This window comes from Talpa occidentalis, unplaced genomic scaffold (assembly GCF_014898055.3).
Source record: "Talpa occidentalis isolate TD23 unplaced genomic scaffold, MPIMG_talOcc4v2.1 talOcc4.16, whole genome shotgun sequence".
Lineage (NCBI taxonomy): Eukaryota > Metazoa > Chordata > Mammalia > Eulipotyphla > Talpidae > Talpa > Talpa occidentalis.
Genome location: NW_023601653.1, coordinates 19,277,637 through 19,289,384, shown reverse-complemented (window position 1 = coordinate 19,289,384; position 11,748 = coordinate 19,277,637). Strand labels below are relative to the sequence as shown.

The window sequence follows — 11,748 nt, the reverse complement described above, 5'->3', positions numbered from 1 at the left end:
ACACGTGGGCTTTGGGGGACCCCATTTTTGGCTCTCTGCCAGCTCGCAGCTCCGGCCAGCTCTGAGAGTGACTTTAGGTTTCCAGGTCGTCGGATCGGGTAGGACACATTAAAGACTTTATTTCCCTATTTTCTCCCTGAGTTGTACATTTTCCTTATTTCCTTTCCTCTTGTAAATAAACTTTTTATTAACCTTTTTGTGTGTGCCTGTAGTAGAGTATTCTTAAGTCTCTTTAAAGCGCGTGGGTGAGGACCCACAGCCAGGAACCCGTTTAATATCGAGGTTGTTCTATAACAGCATTATATGGCAAATAAACTTGGTCTAGGGCAGGATAGCCTAAATGTTGTCACTGCGAAATCCAAGTGCAGTATTTACAATTTTTTTCTTGATGATGACCTGCTAGATTTGGCTTCTTCATGCTGCAATTAACTGAAAAGATTCCATTGGTGAAAATCTTTTTATCTTCCAATCAAGCTAGTTTGGCAGATCTTGCTATTCCATATTATTTTGAAACTGTTAAAGTAAGCAATGAGTGATCTCTTGGGGAAATGTGGCAAGAGAGGCAGTTTCTGAAGGGGCTCTCTTTGTAGTTTTATTTCTGATATCTAATTAGTCCTGTTCCTTCTAAATAATTACCAAGATTGCTCTATTGTTCAAATGAACTCATTTGGGACAGGGATTTCCCCTTTTGCCTTCTTCCCCTTTAAAGTCTATTTTTAATGATTTTTAAGTACGGTGAGAATTTACAGTGCTGATCTTCCTATAATGGTATTGTCAGTTGTGGACATTCTGTTCACAAGAGGGATTTCTTCAAGTTCCTCAAGTTATCATACACAAGTGTAGACTCAAGAAGAGAGAGCCTAGGAGACCTCCATGGTGGCACAAGGGGTTAAGACGCAACCTATGAAGCTATCTGCAGCCACTGCAGCACGAGTTCGATCCCCCGCTGGCCAGAGAGCAAACCATATGGCCCAGCAGACCTCTCCTGTCTCACCCACTGCTCCCCTCAACAGTGTATTTCAGTCAATCCACCTGTTCTGTTCCCCACTCTGTCTCTGGTCAATCCTCTCACCCACTCCCCCCCTCCACACATGAACCCCAGTTCATGTATGCATAAATAAATCTTTAAAAAAAAAAAAAGATCCTAGGCCACCCTGCATCCTATTCTACCCCACGGTGTGGAGGCATTATCAAGGAGTCCATAGAAGCAGTTTGCACTAGATTTAGATATACCCAAATTTTCATCTTCCCAAGCCAAACCACTGGAGTAACTGATACCTCTTTATTTAATGCCCATGTCAGATAGATAGATAGATGGATAGATGGATGGATGGATAGATAGATAGATAGATAGATAGATAGATAGATAGATAGATAGATAGATAGATAGATAGACAGATACAACAGAGTGGTAGCCATCTTGTGGTGCACTAATTAGGTTAGTGGATGAGGTAATCCTGATGGAGTATTTAACACAGAGCCAGGAGCATGATGAGTTCCATTTATGGCATCCATTATTATTACATCTCCTATAATGTCTACTTCTACATATCTACAATGGAAAAGGATTCAAAACCACCCTGGCATGGCAGTGTCAAATATTTCTATATCTATTCCCAAGTTCATAAGCTCCTTTCTTGAAACTTTGCAAATAGGAAGCATACCATTTTGGTAGGTATGTGTCAGTGATCCAGGACATTTCAGGATTTCTCCAGGTCCCAGAGCAATATTTTTCTCTCTCCACTATAGACATATTTAGAGTTCTTAAATAAACATGGGCTTTCTAGTCAGAGACCCCGTGACCTTGGGAAATCCATTAACTTCTCTGAGCCTCCATGTGCTCAGCTATAAAAGAGGTGTAAGGCTGTTGTGAAGACTGGTCATGTAAAATAGAAGTGAGATAACTATGTAAAATTTAATACCATGCATGAGGGGCACAATAAAGAGAACTATTAGTTTTCAGTTATTCCCACTCATATATGTTCATTCCCTCCTCCTCCATCGTCATGGCGCATGTCACCCATACTTGGAGAACATAAAGAGAAGTTGGAAATCTTCCTTCAGGAGATAACAACAGGGTACTGCTAAGTTGGTCTCAGTCAGTCAACATTTGCCCAGAGAAAAATCTCAAGTCTGCAAGCAGAAAGCTGGCGCTTTCCCTTAGCAAACAGCTGATCCCCACTGGCAAAACAGCTATGTACATTTACAGAGTGAAATGTGTTTTATGGAATTAGGTGAGTGATAGAAAGGTAATCAATTATAATAATTTTATAACCTGGACATAAAAGAGAGTGGATAAAGACCAGCTCCCTTACTAAATATTTGCCACTTAATAACTTTTTATCTTTAGACAGTGAATTCATTTTCCTGTAAGTCAGCAGGAAGAAGATAGACTATTTGAGAGAAGGAATGGTCATTCGATGCCAGCTGTCACAATGTTCTCACACAGAGGCACAAACCCAGGACCAGAGAACAAGAGTGAAGATGCCCAAGGTCTGGCACTGCCCCTTGTTTTGACTACCTCTCCAGAGATCTTCATAAAACAAACACTGCCTCTTTCTGGAAAGTGAGGTAAGAATTGCCAACCAAATTCTGAAATGAGACCAGACACACCTTTTCATTTATTATTTGGAAAATGCTCATCAGAAGACACAGACTGAGAGAGAAGAAGTGTGTGTGTGTGTGTGTGTGTGTGTGTGTGTGTGTGTTAGAAAGCCAGGGGTCAAAGGACATCCCCATCCTGGAAAAGAGAGAGGAAATAACCTTAAAATATGGCTCAGAAATGTTTTTTGAGATCCTGGTTTTCTGAGAAAGAACATAAGAGCAAAGAGTAAAATCCACAACCATGTGTTTTGTGTGTGGGTGTGTTGGACAGAAAGCATATATGATTGGATCACAGGAATGATCTGCTGGGAAGAAGGGTATATTGTTTCTCAGCCAAGGGAGACAAGGAAGAAAATCAAGATTTGTTGAGCTTTCTTTGCCTCTGGAAGTGTTTGCAAAGGGCAGAGTCAGGATTTGAACCCAGATTTAGTTAATGTCATAAGCCAGATTCTTTCCCAATAAACCAAAGAAATGGACCAAGTCCATACTCCTGTCATGTTGACAAGCAAGTATCTCTTACAGCTGGATGATTATAGTTTCCACAGGAATTATATGCAGAACTGGGGAAAAACCAGTAGCTTCAACGTGCTTGGCATGAAGACTGGAACAGCAGGAAGTATTCCAATGTGATGACAGCAATCATCACAGTTCATTGATAAGGGAAGTTGAATTCGGCAAATTTAGATCTCTGGCATCTTCATCATACCATAATGCACACAGACCCAACTGATTGGTTAGACTAATAGTTAAGATAAATTTGTTTTGGAACCTAACGTTTTATTATGATAAGACAGAGGAGAAGTTTGCCTAGATGACTAGTAGTTGAAAGAGAGGTTTAGCAAGAGGGAGTTCCCCTCAAAACGGCAAAGCAAATATTTCAAGTCTCAAATTTCAATGATACCTTATATGGAATATAGCCAATTCACAGATTATGACACTAATAAATTGTTTATCCATTAAAATAAAAACCAGTCCAACTTTATATATAAACATTGTTATATCATACGGAATCATTGAATTCTGAGTGTGTCATCTTTCCTTATCTGAAAGGGGGAAACACATTCACCAGCAGTTAATAAGTGCAGAGCATTGTCTCCTGTTCAGACCACTTAGTGGTCTTGCACCCAAACAAGTCGTTTTTATTTTTTTTAAAGCTTTTTAAAAAAAAAAAAAAAAAGATTTATTTATTTATTTATACATGCACTGGGTACAGTCACAAGTGTGGGAGGGTGAGAGAATTCACCAGAGACAGAGCAGGGAGCAGAGCAGGCAGAAGGACCAAAGTACACTGCTGAGGGGAGCAGCGGGCGGCAGGAGAGGTCGGCGCACCATGTGGGACCCTCCTCCAGTGGCCGGGGAGCAGCTGGGGATTGAACTGGTGCTGCAGAGGCTGTGGGCAGCTTCACAACCCAGTGCTCAACCGCTGCACCACTGGGGAGGCCCCAAACAAGTAGTTTTTAACATGAAAGTACTTGAAGGGACCATCCACAAATGCTGTTGTCTCATAGTTCATTGGCAGGACTTGGGGATAGACCACTGTTCTTGGAATTGAGAACTTGGAATTCTAAACTATCCCTTTGTCTTCTCCAGAGTCTCCCCCAAAAGAGGGTCATCAGGTGAGTAAGATTCATTGGTCATTTTGAAGACGATATTTCTCATTTGTCGCACAGGTAAATTGGGATATTTACTCAACTTCTCTAAACCTCAGTGTCCTCACCGATATTTACTCAACTTCTCTAAACCTCAGTGTCCTCACCTGTGAAACTGGCAATATTAAAGTCTACTTCATAAGCTTCATCATGCATGTTAAGAAGGATGACATGTACAAAACACTTAGCATATCCCATTCTCAAACTACAAAGAACAGACAGAAGACAACAGCATCTGGTAATGCTCAAGCTTGACCAACAAACGCCCTCTAGGACACTTTGACTTTTAGCCTCAGACCCTGGGTCTTCAGGAAAAATTAAGTTTCGATTGGACAAACTCTGTGTGCTTTGTTTTCCCACCCAGTGTAGACAGAAGTTAATTTCCTTCCAGTATCCAACATTGCGAGCTGTTTGTTCTCTTCTGGTCTTCCAGCTCCTGAAACTCTTGCCTTAGTCTCTCTCCCATAGTGACTCCCCAAGTCAGATTGCTTGGTTCTGTTTTATTTTAGAATGCACTGCTAATTAATTCATAATTTCCCAGCTTTTTTTTTTCATATTTTGTATTCTCTGACACTTCTCTAGACTGCATTCTTTGTCCCCAGCTCCCTGGAATTCCAGTTGATTCTTCATTTCCCATAATTTCTTAACCCAAACAAACTGTATGAACATATCTGAGCTTCTAAACCTAAGTGGGTGGGAGGCTGTGATGTGTGTTATTCATTCTTTTCATTCATTATTCATAAATGATTTAAGCAACTTCTGATACTTGGCATTTTTTAACTCTCAGATAATATGCATATCAATATAAAATAATGTCTGTCCTCAAGAAACTTAATTGAGGAACTATAAATGCAAAAGTTTAAATACACTATGTTATAATATTGTCTATTAAGCAGTGGTTTCAACATTGGTTACACATTAGAATTCCTTGGACATATTAAATAGAGAAGTGTGGCCCCAACCTAAAGTAGTGGAATCCAAAATCTGAGTAGGGCATGGGTATTGGTGTGTTTTGATAGCTCCCCAGATGATTCCATAGTGCAGCCAGTTCTGAGACTCCCTTGGATAGAAAGACACCTGGGATGCTTTGAGACCATAAAGAGACTCCTCTCCTGCCTGATAAGCTTCCAAATGCTACTAATGGGAGGTAACACATAAGCTGAATCTTGACAGGTGAGTTTCCAAGTGTTGATATGGAGAAACCATTCCAAGCACAAAGGAGCCAGGTGAGTTCAGGGAACTACAAGGAATCCTGGGTAGAGTTTGGAGAATACTAAAATATTTGGACTTTATCTGGTAGGCAAAAGGGAGAATTTGAAGGAGCAGGGAAATAATAGGATTAGTCTTATGCACAAGTGATGTACCAAGACATCAACTGGAGAGAGTTCTTATTTTCATCACAACTGTACCCCAGCAACAATTATCTCCCCTTTAATAAAAGCTTCGAAACTGTTGGCATGTTCCTTAGCATCAGATATTACAAACAGGAAGCTCTACCATTGAGGCATTCTTTGCCCAATCCTTTCCTGAAACAAAGAGCAGCTGTCCTGCCACTTGGATCTGCTTGGAGTAAAGAAGTATTCCTTGGTATTCTCAGCTGAGCACAAAGAAATGATTTGGTTCATGCAGATCTGTCACAGGTACATGAAATATGACTAGATGGTCAAATGCATTGAGGTATTTTTATTGTTGTTTTCCAAAGCTTTTTGTCTCTGATAGGCTGCTGTCACCATTGGCAGGGGAAACCCAGGGATCATAGCTGCTTCAAATAAACTAATTCATTCCCTGGAAGAGGGCCTGAACTTTAAAGAAATTAAGCAGGAATGACGCAGTTAGTGCTCTTTTCTTAATTTTCAGAACACAAGTCCATTCACATACATATCCTCCAACCCTTTGGAATATCTTCAGCTGTTGCTTGTGATGGTGAACATTTTGTTGTTTGCTTATGTTTGGGCTTTTATTTAATTCTAAGAAACATTGTCAATTTAATGATTATAAGAACTAAAAGGAGAGTAGGAAGACAAAAGATTATATTTACTGTGTTTTAATTGTGAAATAATCTGATTTGAAAAATGTTGAGAAATATTTATTATACTAAAATAAAAATTCCCAGGAGAGAAATCAAAGATGTCTAAAGGTACTAGGACTTTTATGATCAATGTTATCCAAAGCGCCATTTTTGAGTAGAGAAATCTGAACTGCAAGTCGGCTGGGAAACTCAATTCATGTTCTAAAGGATGAGAAGCCTCATCTCCCAACCTCAAGCTTTATTTGCTTTCTACAAAACCAGAATACGCCAAATGATTTCTTTTCTTTTTTTTTGCAACATATGTGTATTTTTTGTTGTTGGAAGTGTCAGATGTAGAACACATGATTCAGTGTTAGCATACATTGCAAATGATCCTCACATTAAGTCTATTTACTATTATTTCAAATCTTCAATACCATATTAATGGATACAGTCCCCAAACCCTACATTACATCGCCTTGACTATTTGTTTTGTACCTGGAAGTTTGTGCTTCTTGATGTCCTTCATCCATTTTGTCATCCCTTCCCCCGCAAAACAAATAGTTACTTTGAAGAAAAAATATATCATCATTTTTCTTCATATTCATGCCTGGGGAAACTATTAAGAGATAAGGCATGTAAATAAATAAAATAAATTAAAACTAAGTATATTTGAGCAAAGAAACCAAGCAAAACAGCATGCCACTCCATTCTCAAGAAGCTCTTTTGTCAATTGTCAATTTATTCAATGACTGTTACCTTGAGTAGGTGACACTCATATCAAATTGCATTTCTGTGTATCAAAATGACTGGTTTCACTTGTTATTTGATTTTGAAGGCCAATTATTCATATGATCACCTTTTGATATGCTAAATCAGGCCAAGTGAGTAGGGTTTCTCATGTCTATTTGTCATCAGCCTCATCACACATGTATACTTTTTTCACTACTTTTTCAAGGTATCAATAAATTATATTTGAACCTCATGAGAACATCATAAAGTAGCTTTCCCCTTAGTGTTCCTTCTAGCAAGTGCATACGTGATTGGCAGTATAGGGGTGAGAGATGTGTAATCACTGTCTAGTTTCAAATCCTCCCTGTGGAGAAAATTTTTGCACACAACACCAATGATAAAGGACTGATCACAAAAATCTATAAAGAGCTGATGAGACTCAACAAAAACAAAGAAAATAATCCAGTCAAAAAATGGGCAGAAGAGCTAAAAAGAAACTTCTCCAAAGAGGAAATACAAATGGCCACCAGGCATATGAAAAAATGTTCACCATCACTTGCAATCAGAGAAATGCAAATCAAAACTATGATAAGATACTATCTCACACCAGTGAGAATGGTACATATTAAAAAAACTAGCAACAAAAAATGTTGGCGAGGATGTGGAGGAAAAGGAACTCTCCTGCACTGCTGGTGAGAGTGCAAACTGGTCCAACCACTATGGAGATTCCTCAACCTACTAAACATAGAGCTTCCGTATGATCCAGCAATTCCACTCCTAGGTATTTACCCAAAGGACACAGAAACATTAATTTCAAAGGGCACCTGCACCCTTATATTTATAGCAGCACTGTTTACAATAGCTAAGCTTTGGAAACAACCCAAATGCCCAAAAATAGATGACTGGATCAAGAAGATGTGGTACATATGCACAATGGAATATTACTCAGCAATCAAAAAAGATAAACTCATGCAATTTGCAGCAACATAGATGGAGCTGGAAGGGATCATGCTCAGCAAAATAAGCCCGAAAGAAGAAGAAAAATACCGGATGGTCTCACTCATAGCAGGAATCTAGAAAACCTAAATAAAGGACCAGGAAAAAGAATAACTATAAGAAAGAAAAAATCAAAATCAACAAATAACTGTGAACCAGAGACACACTATGGCAGGGGTGGGGGTGTGGGGTAAGGAGAGATTGGGGTCAAAATAAGGGGGTTGCAATTGTATGGGGAATATAAAAATAAAATTCAAAAATAAATAAATAAATAATACTGGATATTTACAAGAGAATGAATACATTAAATGAGCAGAGTTAAAAAAAAAAAAATCCTCCCTGTCTCACTCACGACTGCATGATTTTGAGTGAGTTACTCAACACTTCTATGCCTTAGTGCCCCCACTATAATAAGGAGTGATAGGAGTAGTTGTCTCTTGCACCTCATTTTAATATGAAAGGGAGTAATCCACGAGATGTGCTTATCAAGTCATGCAGCACATTTTAACTATTCTGTTAGCTAGACTGTCCATTCATAAATTATGCATTTAATGGCCTCTAATAACTAACAGTAAATTAATTTTTATAATGTTCCAAATACTGTTCTGAGTACTTCACAATTAGGAACTCATTTAATAATTTTCATAAAATTTTTCTTCATTTAAAAATTAATTTTCATGACCCATTAAGATAAGACCTATTTTTATCATGTCTGCTTTACAAATGCAGAAATTGCCACACAGAGAGGTAAAGCTACTTGTCCAAAATCTCAAAGCTGGAATACCGGAGAGCTGGGGATTCAAACTCAGAAAGTCTGATTCTAGGCTCTGTTCTGCTGCCCCCTGGGACAAGGTGAGTATGACCATGAATGGCCACAGGAATAGAACCACAGAGTTCTTGCCCTCGGGGAGCTCACAGAAACCAATGGCAGTGTAGCCAAGCCTAAAAGAGAACCAAGACCTCTAGAAAATAGCAGCACAAAAAGAGAGTACTGAAGTCCTCCAGGGAGCATGGGAAGGTATCAGTTACTCCCAGTTCCCCTATCACTCAGATCTGCTTTCTGATCTTCCCATGAGCCACACACATACCCTGAGTTAAGAATCAGTGTCACCAAACCTCTGGCTCCTGCCTATGACACTTGCTACCTGATACTAGAAAGTCCCCCCCAGATCCCTGACCATTTTTATATATAGGTCCTGTCATTTTCATGATAACCTTTCTTGTGTTCTAAATTTCCTTTCTGTGGGTTGTCAAGCAATTACATTCTTGGCACTCAAAGAGAACTCCTTGTTCAAAATGCCACACATTACAGAGTCGATGATTCAACACATTTCTTGAGTGCATCCAACCTATAAGATGCAGTGCTAGAAATGAATTCACACTCCTTTTATGTGACAGTGCCATCTTTCCCAAGGGTGGAGCCTGTGCTTCTCCTGCATCCCATTTCTCATACATATATTATGATTTCTGCTTTTGCAAAACAGGACATTGTTTAGTCACGTCTTTAAGGGAGGAAACACAGTCCGGCGAGCAGAACAATGATTTGAAAGTTCTGGGTTCTATTTTCAGCTCCACTGCTGACTAGCCGTGCATTCAGCTCTAGGAAGGACAAAAGCAGAATGGCCTTGCATTGAGGAAGTTCTCTGTATGTACAGCTCTAGATGGAAAACAAATCAGCATCTGGCTCTCAGCCTCAAGAAGCTGTGATCTTCAGAGAATAGATGTGTAGTCTCAATTTGTTTTGCTTTTTAAAGCAAAAGAACAGAACAAACGTAGGGGGAGAATGGGTTGACAGAGAATACAAGACAGAAACTGAATAACCTTATAAACAACCCAGGGGTTGAGATTGTTTGAGCCATTCAGACCAAAGAAGTTTCTTTGATGTATGTTGCAGTTGTTTGCATTTGAAATGGAAGGGCCCACGATTTAAAAGACTTCTCCAAACTTGGACAATAGCAGGTGTCCAGTATTCTGCCTATCAGGGCCAGACAGCAAACTCCAGTGGATAAGCCTTGGGGAAAAACTGGGAAACCCAGTTTTGCTCTAATGCAGACTGAGGCTGACCTGCAGCAGCTGCTTGTCATGGGGAGAAATCACAGCTGCTGCCTTCGTAGCCGAGTTTTCAAGAGAAACAAAGCAATAAGAATGTTGTCATTGGAACTCTTGATCTTCCAATGACGGGATCTAATCCAACTTTTCAGGAGGCATTGAGCAAGCAAAGCCAAGCATAGGATAGTCTAGACAATGCACCTTCATGTCTTCTACCTACAGGTGGGATGGAGTTTCATAAGGATTTTAATTATGTGCTCTGCTCTGCTCTGCTCTGAACAAGCAGAAGATGCATATCAGGCAAAGGTGTTAGCAGTGACACCTCAATCTTGGCTGTTCTTTGGAAAACCTGGGAGTTTTAAAAGCATTGGTACTGTGTAGAAAGCAAAGATTCTGACTTAACGAGAGTGGGTTGCAGTCTGAGTATTGGAATTTTTAAATATTCTGACATGTAACCATGATTGTGAGTCACTGTGTTAGCACATTGTAAACAAATTTAAGAATTTCAGTTGTGTGAGTTTTAACTGAATAAAACACACAGCTAATCCTTGATGGTGGGTCAGAGAATTGACATTCAATATGAACTGTTTTTTGTTTTTTTAACTGGGACTCTTAGTTCTCTTTCATCATTGCTAGTAACCTTGATATCTTTGTGCTCATTAGGAACCAGTTCTGACAACAGGAGTTGGCTGGCAAACAAGGGCATTGTTGTGAAGTCAAACACAACAAAACCAAAGGACAACTACAAGCCTATGCAGAGATAAGAATTTATTGGGGAAATTAATTTGTCTGCTGGCCATGAACTGGGCAACAGAGCAAAGCGAGCCTTGTACAAGTAAAATTCTGTCCACATTCTAATGGCTGTAACACTCACCCTATGAAACTAATAAAGGGTGCATAAAACATACTCTCCATCTGTTTTGTAGGTCTTATGTTGTGAGCATGTGTGTGTATGTGTGTGTGTGTGTGTGTGTGTGTGTGTGTGTGAGAGAGAGAGAGAGAGATTAAGTTTCAGTGGTTATATCTCTGGCTAGTTATTCAGCTTTGGTTCCTCTTACTTTATTTCTCACAAAAGATGTCAGTGTGTCTTGATCTCTAAGTGCAGTGGAAGTTAAATGCACTTCCTCTTGTCTAGGAACTTCATGAAAGGTATGAGAAGCTTCACATTCTAAAGCCAGGTGATGGTTCACCTGTAAAGGGATCTGTTGAGAGAGATTATGGAAGTAGTTCTACCCCTGTTATCACACTGGAAGCCTCCAATCTATCAAGAATGATATTAAAGAAGCTGGCACTAAGGACTCTTTGAAAACTGTTATCAATTTAAGGGTCCCCATCCTCAACCTTCACCCTAGGTAGGCACATTTCTCCCTTAACATAAACCAAAGAGAGGTATATCACCACATCAGTGCAACCACTTGGAGAGCTTAAAATGTATCTTCTGTTTTTGAGGAGACAGGGGCTGATATCCAACTCATACATGAAAACAAGGGGACTATGGCCTGAACTACCCATTTCTGGTGTCTACAACAGAGCTACATTGGGAATATAGCATTTCCAGGGTCCAGTAGGTAAATAAGGATTCTGCTCAAGAAAGGTAGATTGGGTCATCTTGAGAGAGATTGCTTACAGGGGAATGTGAGCCCATTAAGGGAATATACCCCCAGAAGCCAAGAGAATTAGTTGCAAATGGCTAGCCTGAGAAGTCACAAC

At 39.6% G+C, this 11,748-nt stretch overlaps 1 long non-coding RNA gene across 4 annotated transcripts; it reads left to right on the top strand.

Moving 5' to 3' along the window:
- Nucleotides 1–4,180: 4,180 nt before the first annotated feature.
- Nucleotides 4,181–10,944, top strand: LOC119248268 (uncharacterized). Of its 4 annotated transcripts, none has more exons than XR_005125891.2 (4): nucleotides 4,191–4,220; nucleotides 5,273–5,426; nucleotides 8,719–8,841; nucleotides 10,702–10,944. It is a non-coding gene; the product is annotated as an uncharacterized LOC119248268 (long non-coding RNA). The 4 variants fall into 4 exon arrangements; XR_008552336.1 differs by lacking the exon at nucleotides 4,191–4,220 and adding an exon at nucleotides 4,231–4,274; XR_005125890.2 differs by lacking the exon at nucleotides 5,273–5,426 and having other exon boundaries at nucleotides 4,181–4,220.
- The last annotated feature ends 804 nt before the right edge of the window (nucleotides 10,945–11,748 follow it).